Genomic DNA, 25028 nt, shown 5'->3' on the forward strand with positions numbered 1-25028 from the left:
TGAGCTGGCCCCTCTCCAGCAATAAAGTGTGGCACATACTGACTGGCTTCCCAGCTCCAGCTCGAACCAGTGAGACTCAATGATCGTCACTCACCAGTCTGCCTGATCCAACCAACTGTAACTCAATGCACCCTGGAGCTCCACCTGGGAATTTCATACTCACCTCAATACTGCAGTGGTGAGTGGGGTTCCACAGGGCTCTGTCCTTGGGCCTCTACTGTTTGTAATTTTTATTAATGACTTGGATGAGGGGATTGAAGGATGGGTCAGCAAGTTTGCAGACGACACAAAGGTCGGAGGTGTAGTTGACAGTATAGAGGGCTGTTGTAGGCTGCAGCGGGGCATTGACAGGATGCAGAGATGGGCTGAGAGGTGGCAGATGGAGTTCAACCTGGATAAATGCGAGGTGATGCATTCTGGAAGGTCGAATTTGAAAGCTGAGTACAGGATTAAGGATAGGATTCTTGGCAGTGTGGAGGAACAGAGGGATCTTGGTGTGCAGATACATAGATCCCTTAAAATGGCCACCCAAGTGGACAGTGTTGTTAAGAAAGCATATGGTGTTTTGGCTTTCATTAACAGGGGGATTGAGTTTAAGAGTCGTGAGATCTTGTTGCAGCTCTATAAAACTTTGGTTAGACCGCACTTGGAATACTGCGTCCAGTTCTGGTCGCCCTATTATAGGAAAGATGTGGATGCTTTGGAGAGGGTTCAGAGGAGGTTTACCAGGATGCTGCCTGGACTGGAGGGCTTATCTTATGAAGAGAGGTTGACTGAGCTCGGTCTCTTTTCATTGGAGAAAAGGAGGAGGAGAGGGGACCTAATTGAGGTATACAAGATAATGAGAGGCATAGATAGAGTTGATAGCCAGAGACTATTTCCCAGGGCAGAAATGGCTAGCACGAGGGGTCATAGTTTTAAGCTGGTTGGTGGAAAGTATAGAGGGGATGTCAGAGGCAGGTTCTTTACGCAGAGAGTTGTGAGAGCATGGAATGCGTTGCCAGCAGCAGTTGTGGAAGCAAGGTCATTGGGGTCATTTAAGAGACTGCTGGACATGTATATGGTCACAGAAATTTGAGGGTGCATACATGAGGATCAATGGTCGGCACAACATTGTGGGCTGAAGGGCCTGTTCTGTGCTGTACTGTTCTATGTTCGATCTCATAAATAAAAACAAGTTGCTGGAAAAGCTCAGCAGGTCGAGCAGCATCTGTGAAGAGAAATCAAGGTGAGTGTTTCGCGTATGGTGATCCTTCCTCAGAACTGCATCTCATCAAGTCTGCTCACCCACCTGGAGAATCCTAATCAGATTTAAACAGTTTTATTGAGAAACAAAGAAAAAGATAGAAAAAAATAGAAAATAAGTTTGTTTTAAAATTGTTTGAGGAGCTGTGTTTTGAAGAACGTTTTCTGAGAGATAATCTGTTTATCAAATTGTTACCAACAAATGCCACAGAGAAACAATCGCAGGGATTTACACTGTGGAGATCTACATGCTCTATTCAGGACTACTCACAGAAGTGCTAGAATGTTACATATGGCAAGAATGAATCTGTGAAAATTATTTGGTCCTAATGTAATGCTGTAGCTGCATGACAGTTGTAGAGTTCCTGCCAGTTTTGGAATTTCTGTGATTCCATAAATTCTCAGTATAACCCAACAGTGGCCGGTATTTTTGAGTTTTGCTTAGGCTCACTGTTGGGAAGATATAACTTTTACTGAATCTTCCAGCATTTAGCAACTTCAATCTATTTTACACCAATGACAGACATTCCAGATGTGCCTAATCAATGAATACCACTCAGCAATGCTTTGAATAAAAACATGTTCCTGAATCAACGACAAAAAAGCCCAGTACAGAGTATGACACAGAGTTAGCATTGTAGACAGTGAAGGTGATAGTATAAAATCACAAAGGGATTTTGATAGACTAAGTGAATATGTAAAACTGAGGCAAATGAAGTTCAGTGAAAGAAAGTGTGAGGTTATCTATCCAATAGTGGATAGATCAGGCTATTTTCCAGACAATATGTAATTAAATATATATCCAAAGAAACTTGGGGATTTAGGTGCATAGCTCTTTAAAATGTCACAAACAAATGCAGAAAATAAACAAGAAAGTTAATGAAATGTGTGTCTTTACATATAGAGGAATGGAGTCCAAGGATGCAGACGTTAAGCTGCAGTTACACAAAACCCTGGTTAGACCCCACTGGGAGGACTGTGAGAAGATATGGGCACCATCCCTCAGAAAGGATACATTGGCCTTGAAGTGGGTACACCATTGATTTATAAGAATGATACCTGGATTTCAGGGGGTAAGATATGGGGAGAGCTTATTCAAATTAGGCCTGATTTCTCGATTAAGAGGTGATTAACCGGAGCCTTCAAGATGTTAACAAAAAAACACAGGCTAGATAAAGATAAACTAATTCCACTGTTTGTGGATTCCAGAACTAGGGGCATAGTCTGAGAATTAGTTCCAGAACATTCAGGAGAGAGGTTAAGAAATGCTTTTCAACATAAAGGATGGCAGAAGTTTGGAACTCTCCTCCACAAATGGTAGTGGATGCTGGGTCAGTTGTTTATTTCATATCCGTGATATATAATTCGTTTTTTTTGTTAAGAGTAGGTATTAAGGGATATGGGCTAAAGGCAGGTATATGGAATTCAGCAACAAATCAGCCATGATCACGTTGTATAGTGGAATAGGGTCGAGGGGCCAAATGGTCCACTCCTGTTCCTCTGATCCTACATAGCACCTAGTGAGAAATGAAGGGATGTGGTAAGACTGGGAACACAATTTTGATGGAGCAAAATTTATTCCAGGTGACGCAATCTTGAACCTGAAAATATTCTTATTTTTCTCTTCCTGATGCAGAATTTCTTGCTTTTTTTTTCTTTATAAATGCTTCGAGAAATGAGAAACTCTCTTCTGCACATGAAGTTGTTGAGATTGATAGATTTTTGTTCAGTAAGGAATCAGACCCTGATGAATTAAGATTCATATCACAATTTAACTAATTTAATCACCATCCTGACTTGGAGCTATGTTATTGTTCCTCCACTATGACTGGGCCCAAATCCTGGAGCTTTCTCCCTAACAGCTGAGCTAACACTCACCACCACCTTCCCAAGGGCAAATGGAGATGGATAATAAATATGGACTTGTCAAAGACATGCATATTCAATGAGTGAATACAAAACAAGAGCAAAATAGATGAGACAAGCTAAATGACACCCACCTGCCCATCACAAAATGTTGCTACCGTGAGATTTGTGTCTCAAATAACAAATTACACTTTACATTTTTTGATGAGAAGGTGCCAGTGTTGGACTGAGGTGGACAAGGTCAGAAGTCACACAACACCAGGTTCTAGTCCAACAGGTTTATTTAAAATCATAAGCTTTCAGCGCACTGCTCCTTCATCAGGTGAATTCGCTTCACCTGGTGTCATGTGACTTCTGACTAAATTCTTTGTGTGGCCTCTAACCTCCCGTGTAATTTTGGAGTTGTTTGTGTGGAAGAAATGCTTCTACACCGAGACAACTGGGATTAAAACAAAATAACGAATTACAAAACAAAGAAGCTTGTACCATTAAAATAGGCATTTGTTTCAGCCTCTACCTTTCTAGATTCTATTCCTGGTTCTTTCTTGTACCAGAGAGAGCAAACACCCGATCCTTAGTGAGAGATAGTAGGAACTACTGATGTTGGAGTCTGAGATAACACGGTATGGAGCCAAAGGAACACAGCAGGGCATGCAACATCAGAAGAGCAGGAAAGCTGATGTTTCGGGTCTGGACCCTTCTTCAGAAATGGGGGAGAGGAAGGGGGCTCTGAAATAAATTGGGGTGGGGGAGCGCAGTGATAGAAGGTGGATAGTGGAGTGAATAGGTGGGAGAGAAGACGGACAGATCAAGGAGGCAGGACGCAGCCAGTAAAGGTGAGTGTAGGTAGGAAGTGGGGGTGAGGGTTGCTCAGTGAGGAGGGAGGGACGAATAGGTGGGAGCGAAAATGTCAGGTCAAGGAGGAGGGGATGAGGGTGGGGGTGCTGGTCTAGGGATGAGGCCGGGGGCAGGGAGATTTTGAAGTTTGTAAAGTCCACATTGAGACCATTGGGTTGTAGGCTTCCAAAGTGGAACATGAAGAACTGTTCCTCTTCTGTATTGCGCCTTGGGTCCTTACAACCCAACGGTCTCAGAACCCTAAAGTAACTACAATCATAATGAAATTTTAATTACAATGTGTGTTTTTAATCAGGATGTATAGAAAGAAAAATGACTGTAGATGTAACTTCAGTGGCTATCTGGGGAAGGAGGAACTCTGGAGCGTGATACCTGAAGGGGCCAAGAAAGAGTCAGACAATAACCCTTCAGTAAGAAAATAAGGGATAACAGGAACTGCAGATGCTGGAGAATCCAAGATAACAAGGTGTGGAGCTGGATGCACACAGCAGGCCAGGCAGCGCCAGTGGAGCAGGAAGGCTGACGTTTCAGGCCCGGATCCTTCTTCAGACTGAGTCAGCTTTAAGATCACACATTACCAGCTGCAGCTGCTATTCTGATCTTAACCTGGTCCTTCAGAACATCCTAAATCTTTCAACCACAGTTGTGCCCGCTTTACCAATATACAGCCATACCTCAGTATTCTCCACTTCTCATTCAATTATTCCCAAATGTAACATTTGGGATTTGAAATTTAAGTCAGCACTGCAGCCTCACAGCACCAGGGACCCGGGTTCGATTCCAGCCTCGGGTGTCTGTCTGTGTGGAGTTTGCACGTTCTCCCCGTGTCTGCGGGGGTTTCCTCCGGATGCTCCGGTTTCCTCCCACAGTCCAAAGATGTGCAGGTTAGGTGGATTGGCTGTGCTAAATTGCCCATAGTGTTCGGGGATGTGTCTATTAGGTGGGTTATAGATGGATGGGTCTGGGTGGGATGCTCTGAGGGTTGGTGTGGATTTGCTGGGCTGAAGGGCCATCTTTCCACACTGTAGAGATTCTATGATCTATGATTCTTAAAATGAACACAAATCAGTACAAAATCAAGATCTTCAATTAGGCTCCAAGAAAATATTGAATCCACATCACGGCATTTTATTTCTGAGTTTTAGAATTTAAATTGAATTAATTTAACCACCAATATTCTACATTAACCAGAACATTTCTGAGCAAGCCAGCAGCTTTGATGTGATGTTTGATGTGATTCATCCTTACATCGAAAAAAATAGATATTCACCTTAAGGTTTAAGAGTTTGGAAAATTTGTTGGGAAAGTTAGTTGGGCACAAAAGATAAGGTGAGAGGTGTAACCCTGTGTCTAAAGCAAAATAGCACCATTTTCCACAGCAGCTAGGAGAGTGATTACAGGCAAATTTGGGAATAAACATGGAGGCAAAGTCCATTCCTGATGGTCATGATTCTCTCTCTCCCTATGACTGGGTGATCAGAATTGTGCAAATGGCAGAAGTTCCTCGAGTAATGTTTTGTTTTGGGAATTTCAGTTCATTGCTCAAATTTAATTTCTGGAATATATTTCATTGCACTTCACAGGTTAAGTAAAACTTTGGGAATCTCTAGAACAAATGGCCCAGAGTCCTCTTGGAAGGGAGAATCATTAAGCTGAATTTTCCAGTTTTAGAACAGACTGTAAACTGTGCATTAATCTCAGTTGTAAATGTCTGAACTGTTATTTTGCAGAAGAGTGCTGATGTTGCTAATGTTGAAGCAATTGTATTTTGCAGCAGTTCATATCAAATATTCACAAACATACTGCTCTTGTTTACTTTAAAACCAATGGATGGAAGTTCTGGCAGTGCGGACTATTACATGGTAAGTACCTGGTCTTAATGAGGCCCTTCCCCATTAGTATTAGAGGTACCTATATGACATACAGTTAGACAGTCTCTTAATTCAAAATAAACACCAAAAGAACTGCAGATGCTGTAAATCAGGAACAAAAACAAAGTTGCTGGAAAAACTCAGCAGGTCTGGCAGCATCTGTAAAGGAGAAAACAGAGTTAACATTTCAGGTCCAGTGACCCTTCCTCAGAATGGGACCTGAAACACTAACTCTGCTTTTTCCTTCACAGATGCTGCCAGACCTGCTGCGCTTTTCCGGTAAACTTTGTTTTTAGTCTCTCAATTTAGTTGGTTTTGTTGGCAAAGACCACATACATGAAACTGTTGTTGACCACTCACTATCTTGTCAACAGCCAACACATTAACTGGGGGTAGAAATGGAAAAGAAATTCATCTGCTGCACAACGAGGTTGCTGGGGGAGAACAGAATGGGCTTTTGACTGGACAGAGGCATGTGACTTTGTTTTAACCCTTAATGAGATGCTGAGAGGCTGTTTGGTAAATGGAATTAATGATGTGACCGTGCAAAATCTCCTACTAGCTGAAGCCCAAGTCGACTTCAAACAGGCATTATAACTGGCGTTGTTACTGAAAAATACAGCAAGTGGTGCATGTGAGTTGCAGGGTGTTCCAAGGGAAGTGAATACACTCTCCAGTCCAACAGAACTTGGGGGACACCACATTAGTGAAAGCAATTCCATAGCCACACCCAAGACATATCCTAACAAAAGGATTCCAGGCCAGCCCACAGCAAAACCCCAAAGCAAAGCCAGGCCTCAGCCAAACAATTAACATTTACTTCAGGATCCTGGCTGGCAAGCCTTTGTAGTTGTTAATGGTATGTGGATTTGAGACAGCAGAGCCTCACTAGTCCAAAATTGAGTAAGAGAACTAATAGGTTGGTCTCCAGAACAGTCCATTTGCTGGAAAGTCCACCTACATCTAGTCTGGAACAGTTAAATTGCTTAGTAATCTCCAGATCAGAACAAATCTAACCAAAGCTTTAGTTAAGTGATCAACTCGATCTAATTGAGATCAATACTAATGTGGCAATTTGGTGGTCGTGGACCCCCTCCCCTATTTCTGAAGAAGGGTCCCGATTTAAAATGTCAACTTTCCTGCTCCTCTGATGCTGCCTGGCCTGCTGTGCTCTTCCAGATAGAAACAGGGAGGTTCTTTCCACTGGTAGGTGAAGCAGGAACTAGGGGCATAGACTCAAAATGAGGGGGAGCAGATTTAGGATTGAGTTGAGGAGGAATTTCTTAACCCAAAGGGTTGTGAATCTGAGGAAATCTGTACCAATGAAGTCGTTACATGCTTATTGAATGTTTTTAAGGTGATGATAGATAGATAAATTTTTGAACAGAAAAGAAATTTGAGGGTTATGGTGAGCAGGTGGGTAAGTGGAGCTGAACCTCAAAAAGATCAGCCATGATCTTATTAAATGGTGGGGCAGCCTCAAGGGGCCGGATGACCTACTCCTGCTCCTAGTTCTTATGTTCTAAAAACATTTTTACACAGCAAATAGTTTGGGTCTGGTGCACTCTTTTTTTCCTTTATTCATTCACAGGATGAGGGCATCACTGGTGAGGCAGCATTTATTGCCCATCCCTAATTGCCCAGAGGGCAGTTAAGAGTCAACCACATTGCTGTGGGACTGGAGTCACATGTAGGCCAGATCAGGTAAAGATGGCAAGTTCCTTCCCTAAAGAACATTAGTGAACCAGATGGGTTTTTCCCGACAATCGACAATGGATTCATGGTCATCATTAGGTTCCTAATTCCAGATATTTATTGATTTCAAACTCCACCATTTGCTGTGGCGAGATTCAAACCCAGGTCCCCAGGACATTTTCTGGGTCTCTGGGTTAACAGCCCAGTGATAATACCACTAGGCCATCGCCTCATTGCACTGCTGTAGGCTGTTTCAATTGAGGTATTTGAAAGGACATTGGATGGTTATTCAAATAGAAAGAAAAGTGCAGCTTTACGGGGAAAAGACAACAGATTAGCACCAGCTTAAACTACTCAGCCAGTCAGTGAAGAGAGGACAGACCTAATGGCCACCCTCCGCACCATAATAAATCTGTGATTCTGTAAAGATGTTGTCACTAGTTAGAGTAAAGATGGATGATGATCAAACATGACTTTGTACTGTTCTGTAACCATTAGCACCTAAAAAGAGTTAACTGACATTAGAAGATAAGCTCTATCCATCAGGATGTAATTGACTGGTCATGGGAAGAACTAACCAGAGTTGGTTCTGGTTCTGCTTCTGGCACCATGCTTATTACTGCTACAGTGCTGTGAGAGGATGTTTTCGTAGCAGTAATGTGAAGTTAGTCTTAAATTGAGCCTGATGTCTTACAAGAGGCATGTAACATAATTAGCTACTAAGGCATGTGTATTAAACCCATTTACTGTTCATCAGGATTGAGCCTAACTTCTGCTCAAGATGCTGTGTGGACATCTTTCCCCTCGCCTAGAATGTCAGTCAATGTGGAGTTTTATAAATTCCTACTTTAGAAATAAAACCAGTCTCACTCCAAGCTAAAACACAAGTAGATTCTAGTCACTGTCTGACCTAAAATGTTACCTCTTCTTCACACTGATAAAACCTTTATTCCTCTCAGAACCATGACTTGAAAGGAATTTTGGGACTTACATATACATGTTAAACAATTAAACCCTTCTGACTGATTAAAGATTTAGCAGCATCTTAGGTTTGTTTAGTACTTTCTCATCAGTAGTGTGATCCTTTGATTTTTGACTTATAAATTCTGTGTCTGATACTACTTCTCTTGTTAATACCTGAAAAAGGAGAGAGGGTCCGAAAGCCTGTGTTTTCAAATAAACCTGTTGAAGTATAACCTGGTGGCGTGTGATTTCTGATCTTGTCCACCCCAGTCCAACACTGGCATCTCTACATCATCACCTGGAATAATCAGTGGCAATGAATCCACTCAATGAATCTGAGATCATATGCGACATAATAAAACGGTCACAGCCAGTGAGGATTTTGACAATTTTGAGGAGGTGTTACAATCCAATAATTAGTTAAGTTTTAAAACACAGTCAATAAAATAGGAGAAATGGAAGAGAGCCAACCTGGCCCAACTCACTAACTGCACCTGAAGCCAGAAGTTGTTTTCCAGAAAGTTTTATGTTTCTTCAGCTCAGTTCTAGAGGAAACTCAGCAAGATTTTAGTCACAGTTTTACAGATCAATAACCTGTGTAAGGTATCAGAAATAATGGGAACTGCAGATGCTGGAGAATCCAAGATAACAAAGTGTGAAGCTGGATGAAGGGTCTAGGCCTGAAACGTCAGCTTTTGTGCTCCTGAGATGCTGCTTGGCCTGCTGTGTTCATCCAGCTCCACACTTTGTTACCTGTGTAGGGTATAATTGGTTAGATATGAGAAGCAGCAAAATAGGGCACATTTTTAAACCAAAGTGAACAAGTCTGACTCTAAATAAACCCAACACCTCCGCGTGCTCCCTCCCCAACCCCAAACATATCTTTCTGTTTCTTCAAAGATTCCAATAATTTTCTGGATTTGATGACTCAAATGATGGAAGTAAAGTTTCAGCTTCAGCTGAACATACACCAAAGAATGTGGCTCAGCGCCTGGGGGGGGAACTGAACATTTAGTGGTGTTCTGTTGTGCTCTAACAAACTGGGCACATCACTTGCACAAAATGGAAGTGAAATTCTGAATGTGGCATGTGCTGTTTTTTTAAAACAGAAATTCAACAAGCTTATTTTTAAGTCACACCAGTTTTACTTTATGATAATTTCCTACCAGGAGCATTTGAAAGGGGTAAAAAAACTGGTTTTCAAAGTCTGGTTTTTAAATCCTTGCAGGTTCCGGCCACAGGAAAGTCCCTATGTTAAGGTGGTTAATAGACAAAAGAAAACTTGCTTTCCCAAAACTGTAAATAATGATTAATTCATTATTTGTCTGGGCAATTGAAAACCCCCTCACACCCATTCCATTGAAAAGTCTTTAATCCCCTTCCAACTGTGAGCAGAAATGGAGTCAGCCACATGGGGCCCAAAGATGTTTATTTGTTAAAAAGGTGTGAGGTAGTGAGACCCTACAATAATTGCTTCTGACAAGTGAGAATCTAACTAGTGCTCTTTGACGTTGAAGCAGGGCCTGAACGGTCAATCCCGCATCAATGTTGTTAAGTTAGTCTTATCAGAAATGTTATTGTGTACGTTCATTAGTTGTTACACGAAGTTAGAAATATTTGGTTCCAATTGAACACAAGTAGAACAGTCATAGCGTCACAGAGTCACAGATTAATACAGCATGGAAACAGGCCCTTCGGCCCAAGTTGGTCCATGCTGACCATGGTGCACACTTAGCTAGTTTCAATTGCCCACATTTGGTACATATCCCTCTAAACCCTTCCCATCCATTTACCTGTCCAAATATACTTTAAATGTTGCTATTGTACCTGCCTCAACCACTTTCTCTGGCAGCAAATTCCATACACACACCACTCTTTGCGTGAAGAAGTTGCCCCTCAGGCCCTTCTTAAATCTTCCCCCTCACATCTTAAACCTACACCCTCTAGTTTTCAATTCCCCATCCCTGGGAAAAAAGACTATATGCTTTCATCCTATCTATGCCCCTCCTGATTTTATACACCTCAGTAAGGTCACCCCTCATTCTCCAACATTCCAAGGAATAAAGTCCTGTCCTGGCCAACTTCTTCCTATAACTATGGCCTACTAGTCCTGGCAACATCCTCAGTAATCTTCCTCGCACACTTTTCGGTTTACTATGTCTTTCCAATAACAGGGTGACCAAAACTGTACACAATACTCCAAGTGCAGCCTCACCAATGACTTATACAACTGTAACACAATGTCCCAACTCCTATACTCAGTGCCTCGACTGATGAAGGCCAGCATGCGAAATATCTTCTTCACCAGCCTGTCCACCTGTGACGTCACTTTCAATGAATTATGTACTTGTATTCCATGTCTTTCTGTTACACCTTCGTTTTACTTTCCAAAATGGAACACCTCACACTTATCTATATTGAATTACATTTGCCAATCTTCAGCTTCCCAATTTAATCAATATCCCCCTGTAATTTTGGATAACCTTCTTTGCTATTAACAATACCTCCTAATTTTGTATCATCCTCAAACTTACTAATCATGCCTTATACATTCACATCCAGATTATTTATGTGGATAACAAATAACAAAGGTCCCAGCACTGACCCCTGTGAGACATCACTAGTCACAGGCCTCCAGTCTGAGAAACAACCTTCAACCATCACCCTCTGCTTCCTGCCACTGAGCCAACTAGTTAGCTCTCCCTGGATACCATGTGATCAAACCTTCATAACTAGCCTGCCGTGTGGGACTTTGTCAAAGGCCTTACTAAAGTCCAGATAGACAACATCCACTGCCCTACCCTCGTCCATCCCCTTGGCTACTTCTTCAAAAAACTGTAAAAGATTTCTCAGACATGACTTCCCACACACAAATCCATGCTGGCTATTCCTAATGTAGGTTGATCCTGTCCCTCAGTATCCTCCCCAATAACATGCCTACCACTAATGTCACGCTCACTATCCTGTAATTCCCTGGCTTGACTTTGCTCCCTTTCTTACACAATGGAATGACATTAACCACCCTCCAGTCTCCCAGGACTTCACCAGTGGCTAAAGATGAAGCAAAAATCTCTGCAAGGGCCTCTGCAATTTCTTCCCTAGCCTCCCACATCATCAGAGAATGGACTTGATCAGGCCCAAGGGATTTATCCACCTTAATGCGATCTAAAGCTGCAAACACCACCTCTCTGGTAATATGTATGCGGTCCAAAACAGCCTCACTTGTTTTCCTTGTTCCCATAGCATCCATGATTCTCTCCTCAGTAGACACTAAGGAGATATATTCATTAAAAATCTCTCCAGTCTCCTATGGCTCCACTCACAGATGGCTATGCTGAGCAGGACCCAGTCTCTCCATAGCCGCCCTTTAACTCTTAATATACCTAGAGAACCGCTTGGGATTATCCTTAACCTTAGGTGCCAGATCCATCTAATACCCTTTTCTCACTCTTTTTATTTCTCTTAAATGTGCTTCTACACTTTCTATATTCATTTAGGGTTTCATTTGAGCCCAACAGCTTAAACCCAATGTATGCCACCTTCTTTTTCCTGACCAGAGCCTCAATATTCCTCGAGATAACAAGGTGTAGAGCTAACAAGGGAGATTTGAAATGGTTTGCGACTGGGAGGTGCAGTTGTTTGTTGTGAACCGAGCATAGGTGTTCTGCAAAGCGGTCCCCAAGCCTCCGCTTGGTTTCCCTGATGTAGAGGAGGCCACAACGGGTACAGTGGATACAGTATACCACATTGGCAGATGTGCAGGTGAACATCTGCTTGATGTGGAAAGTCTTCTTGGGGCCTAGGATGAGGCTGAGGGAGGGGGTGTGGCACTTCCTGCGGTTGCAGGGGAAGGTGCCGGGTGTGGTGGGGTTGGAGGGGAGTGTGGAGCGGACAAGGGAGTCGCGGAGAGTGGTCCCTCCGGAAGGTAGACAAGGGTGGGGAGGGCAAAATGTCTTTGGTGGTGGGGTCGGATTGTAGATGATGGAAGTGTTGGAGGATGATGCGAAAATCCCCCTCCCATTCCTCAGACGACATGTCCATCCTGGGCCTCCTGCAGTGCCACAATGATGCCACCGAAGGTTGCAGGAACAGCAACTCACATTCCGCTTGGGAACCCTGCAGCCCTATGGTATCAATGTGGATTTCACAAGCTTCAAAATCTCCCCTTCCCCCACTGCATCCCAAAACCAGCCCAGCTCGTCCCCGCCTCTCTAACCTGTTCTTCCTCTCACCTATCCCCTCCTCCCCCCTCAAGCCGCACCCCCATTTCCTACCTACTAAACTCATCCCGCCCCCTTGACCTGTCCATCCTCCCTGGGCTGACCTATCCTCTCCCTACCTCCCCACCTACACTCACTTTTACTGTCTCCATCCCCGCCTCTTTAACTTATCTGTCTCCTCTCCACGTATCTTCTCCTCTATCCATCTTCGATCCACCTCCCCCTCTCTCCCTATTTATTTCAGGATCCTCTTCCCCTTCCCCATTTCTGATGAAGCGTCTCGACCCGAAACGTCACCTTTTGTGTTCCTAAGATGCTGCTTGGCCTGCTGTGTTCATCCAGCTCCACACCTTATTATCTCAACAACTGAGTGATACCATTTCTGTAGAAATGTAGACTATAGCATAATGAAGCTTACACATTCGTAAATTGTTCCAAAACTGTCCCTTCCACGCCCAGTACACTGTTGTACAAACAGGTATGAATCACACACAAGCACTTTTGTTAAGGACAATAATTTGTCTTTCTTTATGTAGGACTGTTGTATCAGCAGGATAGCGTCAATTATGAGGACAGGCTCCTCACATGCACAAGATTGTCTGCAACACCCGTGTAGCCATTGACGTTCCTCATGGTAACATGCCCCTCCGGACTGGAAGCCTCCCTCAGGATTTGGCAAGGTTTGCAATCACTCATTGCCTAAGTTGTAACAGAGCAAGAAGACCACATCATGCACAACAGTGGACTTGCTGCAGGAATTATTTGTGATACCCTAGTTGTCACAATTCATAATCCTGTCATTTCAAGTCGAAATTGATACACTTGGTGTAATATTTTAGGAGAACAGCCTCTGAATGGGCAACATCTGGGCCTGCTGAGATCTGCAGAATGGAGATTAAAATTAGGAGAGGGAACTCAAATCACATCTTGGCTGTTGAAGTATACAGTGTCCCAAGTGAATTGTCTTCAATCCAGTTTTATTGGGGTTTCTATAAAGTACTCTCCTCGGCAACATGTCATCTGGAAAAAGGTTGGGAAAATGCTGTGCATGTGCAGAATCTTCCGTCTTCAAAAGGAGAAAAAGGACACAAGGTGTAACCGGAATCTGGAATCACTCAGACCTGTGAAAAGGCACTGTGCCAGCTGTTTGAACATTGACTATGGTATACTGCACAGCAAGTCGAGTGAACTGGTTCACTGACATTGCTGCACACTACTCCTTTTCCACTCAAGAGGAAACATGAGCCAGTTTTAACCACGACTCTTGTATCTCAGAAGCCAAGAGTGGGGTTCGCAGGGCCCCCTGTAACCTTTGTACCTGTACAGTTTTGGTCGAATTATAAATTATAAAAAGACCACGGAGTCCTGGAACTCCTTTCCTAAGGGCACATGGCGTGCAGTGGTTCAAAAAGGCAGCTTGCCACCACTTTCTCAAGGGGCAACTAAGGATGGGCAGTAAATGTTATCCCAGCCAGGGAGGCCAATATTCCTGACGTGAAAGAATATGCTCCCTGTTTCTTACTTTGATAAATATGATTATTCACGTTGGACAAAAAAATCCTAAGATTATCTCTATATATGATTTAATAGGCATTCAATATGCTGTCAATTGAAAATTTTCACAGCAGAGATCTTAACTGATACAAAAACTATGCCGTAGAATTTTGAAAAGATAGTTATTGTGCTTTAATCTACCCAGAGCTGAATGCTATGTAACAATAATTTAAGGTGTCATTTAAATTTTTGATAAAAGAACATAATGTTTTCGATCTTTAAGTTCAGTGAGTCACTGGAAGAGAAAACATGATTAAGTGAATGAATCAGGATAGATCTAAAGAGCTCTATATCAGAATGCACTGAAGGCTTTTGAAATGACAATTATTGCAGTCTGAAGACCCAGGATCCATCTGTAGTAATTACACTGGAACCACATTGAGACGATTTCAGCATGACCCGGGGTGCCCTGGTCACGACCTGGTGATTATTACTGATCTGTATAGCAAAGTGAAGTCCTGATTAATGTCCCTTACAGGGTGTGGTCCAGTGAAATCATGTTCAAACGACAGTAGGTTGTAATTGCTGGCCACATTAACATGGTGAACTTCATCATGGGTTGAATTCTCTCAAATTGAAGTTCACATGCAGAAGTTATTAAAGGACTGCTGATTCCTTAATGCACATTCTTGACAGTGGAATTACTAATTTCACAAATATATAGCCTGTGTGAACATAACTGCTAATTAGGCCTTTATTTTATGTTGACACTATAATAGCGTTTCCACATCCATGGATGGAAAACGAGTGATTAAAAACTAAATAAAAGTAAAGGCTTAATAATCAGACCAATGTCTAGTTAGGCCTCTCTAGGTCTTTATTCTACTGTTTAGACTTTGTAGTTCCACATTCTGACTTTATTGATTCTGCCTCTTCAAAGCATTGCTAAAATTCCTAGATTTTAAAATTTCAATCCTAGTTATTTCAGGCCTGTTATTGGAGTAGGATTATTGTAGGATTATTGTCCATTTTTTTCCAATGTATGGTATGTTAAATTTGTTTGCATTAAATTCCATCTGCTATCATTTGTATTATTCCACCTGTTTCAACGTTGCTACTGTAATAATTTCATTCTGTAATTTTGAAGCTGATTCTCCTCCTTGTTCAGTATCACCAGCTAACCTGATCATTTTGCATTGCTTTCTGATCCCAATAAGTCCATTAGAAATTGTGTAAGTTCCGATATCAATCCCCTTGTCTGATGAAAGGTCACCAGACCAAAACTTTACTGTCCTCGCAGAAACTTTGAGGTTTATTGTTTATTTCAGCTCAATTATGTCTCCTTAATTTTGTCTTTTCTGATTTGAGCGGGATTTTGCCTCAATGATGACAGTCAGTGTTCATTGTGGGAAGTAATATTTGATGTACGTTCTCTGTTGATGACTTACTCAGTATGGCAGAGAAATCCTATCAGATAAAAACAGGATCAATACAACTCACAGTGAGAATGCACGCCGTAATTCTGGAGCTGGTAACATAATTCTGCCACTAACTCCATGGATGGTGTCTTCAGAAAATACTTGAAGTGGGAAACAGGACAGATGGCAGAATTCAACCTTGTGGAGATTGAAACATCTGCTTCCTGACAGAGGGATGAAAGCTGGGGAGTACCTTAGTGTCAAATGATGGGATAATAATAGCTCCTGAAAGCTTGACACAGAAACTGGAATGAAGAAGAGTCATACCAGAAACAAACAAAAACAGAAATTGCTGGAGAAACTCCACAGGTCTGGCAGTATTGGTGGAGAGAAAACAGAGTTAATATTTCCAAACAAGACAAACCAGACTAGAAATGTTAAATCTATTTTCAACCCCACAGATGCTAAACCTGCTGAGTTTCTGTAGCATTCTTCAGGATCTTGGTAAGTTCAACTCACTGCTCACTCCAAAAGATCTTAATGTTAGACCCTGAGCATCAACAGCTCAGCACACGCTCCATGGGTACGAGCCACATGCACCCTATAGCCAATGACACTGGCACCTGTCCTGTGCCAGCCTCTAGGAACCTTCATGGCTCATCTCTGACCCACTCACAGGACACTCTGCCCTTCAATGTTGCCCTGGTAACTCTCACTGTAACGCTGCAGCAAGGTCACTGTGTGCTCAGGGACACCTCCCCCCAGCTCAGGGACTGCACCAGGTTGTATCTCCGGGATCTTCACTCACTCACTCTGAGTGTTCCTGGTTACTCACAGCATCCCTGCCTTGTCTTGTCTTTATGGGCATTGCCCCCTCAGCCAGAGGTACCAGGCTCACACTGATGCCCTATGACTGTGTCCTGGAGCACAGCTACATCAGCAAGAAGCTTCTCCTGGTTCTCAGCAGGTCTCAGTCAGGCCAAGGGGGAATAGCCTTCACTCAGGGGGGTCCTGGCACAGGAAGCCAAGGGCAGGCCCCTATACCAGCCCAGAGCCTGCTCGGGGTGGTCAAAGTCAGGACGGTCTGCTGATAACAGGGTGAGGAGCTGAATGGAGGGCAGCCACCCATCTTGACTGTTTCTGCCCAATTGTGGACCGTTTTCCTCCTAGAATGAGAGTGCAGCAGGTATTGAGGGAGATGAAAGAGGCTGTTAATGTTGGTGCAGGGGGCAGGGGTCCTGAGAGAGAGAGCGGGCAGCACAGAGGGTATACAGGTGGAGTGGTGTTGGGGTTTGGGTTGGGTGAGGGTGAGTGAGGGAGGATGGTACAGGTGATAGTGAGAGAGGGAGAGCATGAGCCTTGGTGGGAGGTGGGCACAGTGACAGAGAGAGAGTGAGGGTGAGGCATGAGAGAGAAGATGGTGGCACTTACCCTGGCAGAGTAGAGAAGGACATTGGCCTTCTCCCTGCAGTACTGGGCATTCCTCCAGACACAGAGACTGCACGGACCCAGGGGAGGGGCACCCTCAGACCAGGCTGGGCATTGGTTGGTTCCCAATGTAACAGCTGCCACATTTGCTGCATTAATTCCAGAGAGTATTATTTTGATATATACTCTGAATCAAAACATTTGGATATTTTTTCAGCTTTTAATGAATAAAGATGTGAAGTTCTAATTGCATATGATAATAATAAGACAGAGATGAACAAAGGTGTAACAATGTGGATTCTGGAAATCCAAAATTAAAACAGAAAAAGCCAGAAATGTTCAGCAGGTCTGGCAGTCATTGCGATGAGAGAAACATACCGAGTTAATGACCTTCCATCAGAATTGGAACAGACCCTCGGCAGGACTGACAACCCCCACCCGCAACCTGCCTGTTTCATTTGAAATATTGGTCTCAAAAACGGCTGTGTTCAATTGTAAAAGCATGCTACTTTATCGGTTAAGATTACTTCCACATTTTAAGCTTATGGTACGTTTGCAACTTGTTTTTTTCATGACAATTCATAAAACAAATATTTCTAGCTTCTAAGAAATAACTGGAAGTTCGGGATAGCTTTGTGAGAATGGGAAATCTTACAAAAATATGTCATTAACTCAATTTATTGAACATTTCTACAACGTGAAGTCTCTGCCCCTACAGCAAAATAAGATTTAATAGATTGTAATCTTAAAATGTAGCCACGTTTCCAATTGTGATTTGCTCCCTGGATGGGTCATCAGTTTTCGCCCTTCCTTGCTAGCTCCTCCTGATCATCTCCAACCTGAAATCTGCTCTTTGTCAGCTCTCTCCTCGTTAGCTTGGTGACACTGGAGACAAAACTGAGATGCGGTGAAAGACAGTGACAGGCTTCCCCTCCCCCACTGCAAAGTCGTCAGCACCAAAACTGGTTTTGGGATGCAAATTGGTTTCGAATTAATTCAAAATTTGCCCCGCTGAATTTGCCTGGTTGATGCTGTTTCGATTCCGCATGATTTTAGATTGGCTGCTTCATCAGACTGAACATGAATAAACATTTTTCATCCCCAGTGGCTACTGCTCACTAAGGGTCTGTTCATTCCCCACCCCCAACCTTCTAGGTTGACACTGAACACTCAAACAATAGAATATAAATGACTTTGCTGTCTGGTATTAATGCACATTGAGATTACTGCTGTTTCCGTGTTGCAGGTAGCTGTTTCCCACCTTTGCCTGAAACCCAGAGTAAATAAAAGAACTACATTTGCTTTCACATGTAACACACACAACCTTGGTAAAGCAGACACCTCCTTCCCCACCCCCAGCCCTTCTATTCTCTGCTGCCTTGCTTGCAATTTCCCCTCCCCCCCGCAACAACCCCTTACTCCAGCTTTCAATGGAACTGCCCCTTTATTCTGTTCAGCATTTCCTTTTGACTGTGTAAGAAATTGTCCCAGCACCGCCACGGTCACTGCCTCAAACCAGGACCGTGACAATATTTTACTGAACTGTCAATGAGTCTCTATGACTCAATGAAGCAGGGACAGCGATGGGATATTGGGGACTAAATCAATGCAGCGTCTGTACTTGAGAACAATGCCGTAAGGGGACTGCCGGTTTGGGTTTCAGGCAGCAGCTGCTGCTGTTTTCTTCATGTTGTTTAGAGAGTGTCAGCGAACCAGGAGGAGAGGTAGCAGCCTCTCGGAAAATGAAAGGATTACAGACTACTCCCTAGAGTCAGATGCAGACGTCCCCTTGTCGACTCGAATCAAATGAATTCCTTGCTCTGTGCTCAGCTGCTGTCAAGGTTTTTAATGTTTTCAGCACTAAGTTTCTCAGCCAAAAGCTGTAAAAGGCTGCAAACATTGCATTCTTTATCCAGCTCAAGAAATAACGCTTTCCGTTTTTTTTTCTGTGCGGCGTTGTGAACTATTTGTTGTGAATTGGCAGCCTGCGTCTTTCCTTCCCATCTGCTCCTGCAGCTGGGTTACCATGGTGTACGAACTGGTAGCTCTTGAAGCTGACAGAATGGGTGACCTTTTTTAACCAGAGAGAGAAGAATATTTCTACACTTTCTGCATCACAACTCCTTCGTTGCACGTAGTCACACAGACAAACACGGATCAAACGTGCCTTTCACACCCCCACAGCCCCTAATCCCAGTCCTGGCAGATTCAGCACATGTAGATTGTCCCTTCCAGTGGGGGAGGGGGGGCTGCTGAGGGATGTCTCAGTATCAGTTAGATGAGGGTGTACTGTACAACAGATCCTAGAATGATTTTCTGTTTTTCTGGTTGTGGGAGGAGGGGGCGGTGTGTGTTGTGTGGGGAGTGCTACAAACTGTTGTCTCACCTGGTCCGCTACCGTGTGCCATGAATTAGTGGAATCTAGATGACAGCCAACATTTTCCTCCGAACAATGCCTGTCTTTTTAGTCTTCCCTGGATAAGCCAAACGGGCTCTTCCCAAAAGGAATGGAAGCAGAGACTTTGAGCCCCTCCCTCCAAGTTAGTTTCGCTCAGACCTCAAAGTAAATAATTGCACCCCTCTGCCCAGACCATCTCTTCCCCTTGGCAGGGGTCAATGCTGCTCATTAACTATTAATTAATAATATTAATAACCAGTGTAACACTCTCAGATACTCTACAACAATCATTGGGAATTTATGACTTACTCAGAAATCAATAGTTTTGTCTGGGCTGATTTGAGCACCTCACAGGGTCAAAGTGGAATTTTTCTGAGCAATGTTCTCTCTTGGGCACAGTAAGAGCTGCCAATGTTGGAAGCCAGCGTCAATAGATATGAAGCTGGAAAAGCGCAGCAGGTCAGACAGCATCCAAGAAGAAAGTCAATGCTTCGGCCAAACTCCTTTGTCAGGACCGTGGAGGGAGAGATGAACCTCAAAGTAAATAGAGGGATGGAGTGGAGCTGGGGTAAGGGTAGGTCGGATGGTGATAGGTGTTTGCTGGTAGGGAGGTTATAGTGATTGGTCAGTGGGAAAGGTGGAGTGGATAGGTGAATAGGAAGACGGACAGGTTAGGTCAGGTCAGGGATGTGAGGAGGAGGGGAAGGGCTGACAAAGGTGTTTGGCCCAAAGCATTGACTTTCCTGCTTCTTGGATGCTGTCTGACCTAATGTTCTCCTTTGATTGACATTATTTTCCTTCCAGCTTGATGAGATAGATACGTGTTACAAAAACCAAATGTCCATCTGTCAATAACATTCACTTGTCAACATGGCAGGGGACCCAGCTCAGAGGAAACAGATCCTTTGGTCCAACTAGTCCACATCAACTGTGTTCCCAAACTAAACTAGTCATATGTCTGTATTTAGCCCATATCCCTCTAAACCTTTACTATTCATGTATTTTTTCAAATTTCTTTTAGATGTTGTAACTGTAGCTGCATCCATCACTTCCTCCGACAGTTCATTCCAACACAAACCAATCTCTGTGTAAAAAAGTGACACCCCATGTTCTTTGAAACTTTCTCCTCTCACCTTAAAAATATGCCATCTAATTTTGAACTTGCCCCAATCCAAGGACAAGACCTTTGCCATTCACCTTATCTATGCCCCTTCTGATTTTATAAACCATTTATGTTTACCCCTACGCTCTAGTGAGAAAAGGCCCAGTGATCCATCCTATTTTTATAACTCAAACCCTCCATTCCCAACAACATCCTGTCAAATCTTTTCTGAATCCTTTCCAATTTAATAATACCCTTCCTAAAGAAGGGTGACCAGAACTGGACATAGTACTACAGAAGAGGCCTCACCAATGTCATGTAGAACTTTAATATAATGACCCACTCATATATTCAATGATCTGAGCAATGAAGGCAGATGTGCTAAACAACTTCTTAAACACACTGTCTACCTGTGACACAAATTTCAAAGAATTATGTACCTGAATGAAGGGGGATCTCATAGAGACTTATAAAATTCTAACAACATTGGACGGGGTAGATGCAAGGAGGATGTTCCCAATGGTGAATGTGTCTAGAACTAGGATTCACAGTCTGAGGAAATAGTAAGAATGGCCGATGTTGAAGTCAGCGATAACACAGTGTGAAGCTGGAGGAACACAGCAGGCCAGGCAGCATCAGAGGAGAAGGAAAGCTGACGCTTGGGGTTGGGAGACTCGGCCTGCTGTGTTCCTCCAGCTCCGCACTGAGTTATCTCTTACTCCAGAATCAGCACTTCTTAGTGAGTTTTAACCTCACTGCGAAGCCTCATCTAGGGATGCCCACCTTGAGGAAGTTATCCTCCTCTCTCTGGAAAGACCTCATTGGATCTCTCTCCCACTGCATCCGTCTGGGAATCTCTTCGGACCTGATACTGCTCGACCACATACTGAAGCAAACCAGGTACTACAACCACATTGCCTGTCTCAGTACCTGCCTTCGGAACTGGATCATTCCAAATGGACTGCAATCTATATTCCGGCCATCCCAATTTGGCCCTGACCGTGACAACCTCTACATACATGCCCAGATCCTCCAAAAGCTCCATTTCTGAAGAAGTGCCCTGACCCGAAACATCAACTTTCCTCCTCCTCTGATGCAGCCTGGCCTGCTGTGTTGCTCCAGCTCCAGACTGTGTTATCACAGTATAAGGATTCGGGGTAGACCATTTAGGATGGAGATGAGGAGACATTTCTACACCCATAGAGTGGTGAGCCTGTGGAATTCATTATCACAGGAAGTAGTTGATGCCAAAACATTGAATGTATTCAAGAGGCGACTAGATTATAGCTCTTGGGGTGAATGGGATTAAAGGTAATGGGGAGAAAGCAGGATTAGGCTATTGAGTTAGTTAATCAGCCTTGGCCAGGACCAAAGGAGGAACAGGCTCAAAGGGCCGAATGACGTCCTCTTCTCCTATCTTCTACATTTCTATGATTTCTATGAACCCCTAGGTCTTTGTTCTACAAAAATACCCAAGGATCTTCTTTTGATTGTATAAGTCCTGCCCTTATTTGTTTGGCCAAATGCAATACTTCTCATGTATCCAAATTAAACCCCATCAGTCATTCCTCAGGCCATTGACCTAATAGGTCAAGATCCCTTTGTAATCTTAGATAACCTTCTTCACAGTCCACTACACCATCAATTTGGGTGTCATTTGCAAATTTAGTAAACATGCATCCTAAATTCTCTTCTGAGTGGCAAACAAAAGTGGACCCAGCACTGATCCCTATGGAACACCACTGGTCCCAGTGCTCCAGTCCAAAAAACAACCCTCCACCACCACCCTCTGCCTCCTACTATTAAGCCGATTTTGTTTCCAATTAGCAAGCTTTCCCTGGATCCCTTGTAATCTAACTTTACTAATCAATTTACCATGTGGCACCTTGTCAGAGGTTTTACTGAAGCCTACGTAAACAATGTCTACCACTCTGCCTTCATCAATCTCTTTGGTTTCTTCCTCATAAAACACGACCAGGTTTATGAGGCATGATTTCTCATGCATAAAACCATGCTGACTATCCCTAATCATTCCTCGTTTCTCCACATGCATGTAAATCCTATCTTTGAGAATCACCTCCAACAATGTACCCATCACCGATGTCAGGCTCACAGCTCTACAGTCCCCAGCTTCTCTTTGCAGCCTTCCTTAAATAAAGGCACAACATTAGGCACCCTCCAGTCCTCCAACGCCTCACCAGTAGCCATAGATAATAGAAATATTTCTGATACAGACCCTACAATTTCTTCCCTAACTTCTCATGATGTCCTGAGATACACTTGATCAGGTTCTGGAGATTTATCCACCTTTATGTTTTCTAAGATTTCCAGCACTCCCTCTTCTGTAATATTTATTCCCCAAGTTCTCTGGGCTCCATTTCTTTCTCAACAGTAAAATCTGACACAAAATATTTATTCATCTCTCTTCCATCTCCTTAGGTTCAACACATAGGCAATGTCATTGATCTTTAAGGAGCTCCATTCTCTGTCCAGTTGCTCTTTTGCTCTTAATGTACTAGTCAAATATCTTTAGATTGTCTTTAGCCTTATCTACCAAGACTGTCTCATGTCCCCTCTTTGCCCTCCTGATTTCCATCTTAGGAATGCCCCTACACTCTTTATTCTGTCCAAGAGATATGGTTAATCCCAATTGTCTATATCTAACATATGATTCTTTCTTATTCTTCACTAGAACCTTAATATCTTTTAATCATAGATTCTACCCTGGAGCTTTTCAGTTAATAGTGTGTGGTACAATCTAGTAGGTAGGACTCATCTCTACCCCCAGATGGTTGTGATTCAAGTTCCACTCTGGAGACATGAGGACCAGCTTTAATCTCTCCTTACTAAGATCTGAAGCCACTATGTGCTTCAAGAAGGCCACCATCATCCCAGTGCCAAAGAAAAATCATGCAGGGTCCCTCGATAATAACTGCCTGGGTGGCTCTGGCCGCTACCATTATGATGAGATTCAAGAGGTTAGTCATGGCTCACATCAACTCCAACCTACCAGATTGCCTTGATTCTTTGCAGTTCACTTACTGGCACAACAGATCCACAACAGATGCCATTGCCCTGTCCTTAAACTCATCTCTGGAACACCTGGATAACAAGGATACCTGTGCCAGGCTTCCATTGAATGACTGTAGTTCCACCTTTAACACCATTATTCCAAATAAACTCATCTCTAAACTCCAAGACCTAGGTCTTGGTTCCCTACTCTGTAACTGGATCGTTAACTCCCTGACCCACAGATTGCAATCGGTAAGAATGGGGAACAACACTGACTTCACAATGATCCTTAACACCAGTGCTCTGTAACTCTGTATACTCAGCCCCCTACTATATTCCTTAGACACTCATAACTGTGCAGCCAAATTCTGCAGAACTCCATTTACAAGTTTGCTGATGACACCACTGTTGTAGGTTGGATCTTAAACATTGATGAGAGAGAATACAGGAAAGAGATTGAGTGCTTAGTGGCATGGTGTAAAAACAACACTCTCTCCATCAACTTGGGCAAAATGGAGGAGCTACTTAGCGACTTCAGGAAGCAGAGTGGAGGACATGCCCTGTCGGTATCAATGGTGCTGAGATAAAGACGATCAAGCCCTTCACATTCCTTGGAATGATGATCACCAATAATCTGTCCTGGTCCACCCATACCCACGTAATGGTCAAGAAGGCACAGTATTACCTCTACTTCCTCAGGAGGATAAGGAATTTTGGCATGTCCACAAAGACTGTTATCCATTTTTATAGATGCACTGTAGAATGCATCCTATCCAAATACAGCACAGTGTGGCCTGGCAACAGGTCTTCCCAAGACCGCAAGAAACTGGACAGAGTTGTGAACACAGCTCAGTCCATCATCCAAACCAGTTTCCTTCCATTGATTCCATCTATACTTCCCGCTGCCTCACTAAAACAACAAACATAATCAAAGACGCCTCCCACCTTAGTTATACTCTCTTCCACTCCCCCTTTTGGGCAGAAGATATAAAAGTTTGATCACAGGTAAGATCAGATTCAAGTACAGCTTCTTCCTGCAGTTGTCAGATTTTGCAGAACTCTCAAATGTCAATTCTAATCTCTCTCTCTCTCTCCCTCTCTCTCTCTCTCTCTCTGCACCTTCTCTGCAACTGTAACTCTGTATTCGGCACTTTATTCTGCTATCCTGATGCACTTTGTATGGTATGATCTACCTGTAGAGTATGTAAAACAACAATTTTTGTTTATCTCTGTACACATGACAACAAAAAATCAAAATCAGACTCAATGCCTAGGCAGATACCATCTACCTGTCTATTGACAATTCCTCACACTGAGGATAATTCTTCCTGGAGATGAATAAGTGGCTATGAGGTGTCCATGATGGCTGTCGATTCTCTGACAGCTAAATTAGTGCTGCTGTAATGTGACAGGTTACTCTGGTATTGTGTTGGTGATGCCTTGTAGATTTGAGCAGCT

Source organism: Stegostoma tigrinum, chromosome 24, assembly GCF_030684315.1.
Source record: "Stegostoma tigrinum isolate sSteTig4 chromosome 24, sSteTig4.hap1, whole genome shotgun sequence".
Classification (NCBI taxonomy): Eukaryota; Metazoa; Chordata; class Chondrichthyes; order Orectolobiformes; family Stegostomatidae; genus Stegostoma; species Stegostoma tigrinum.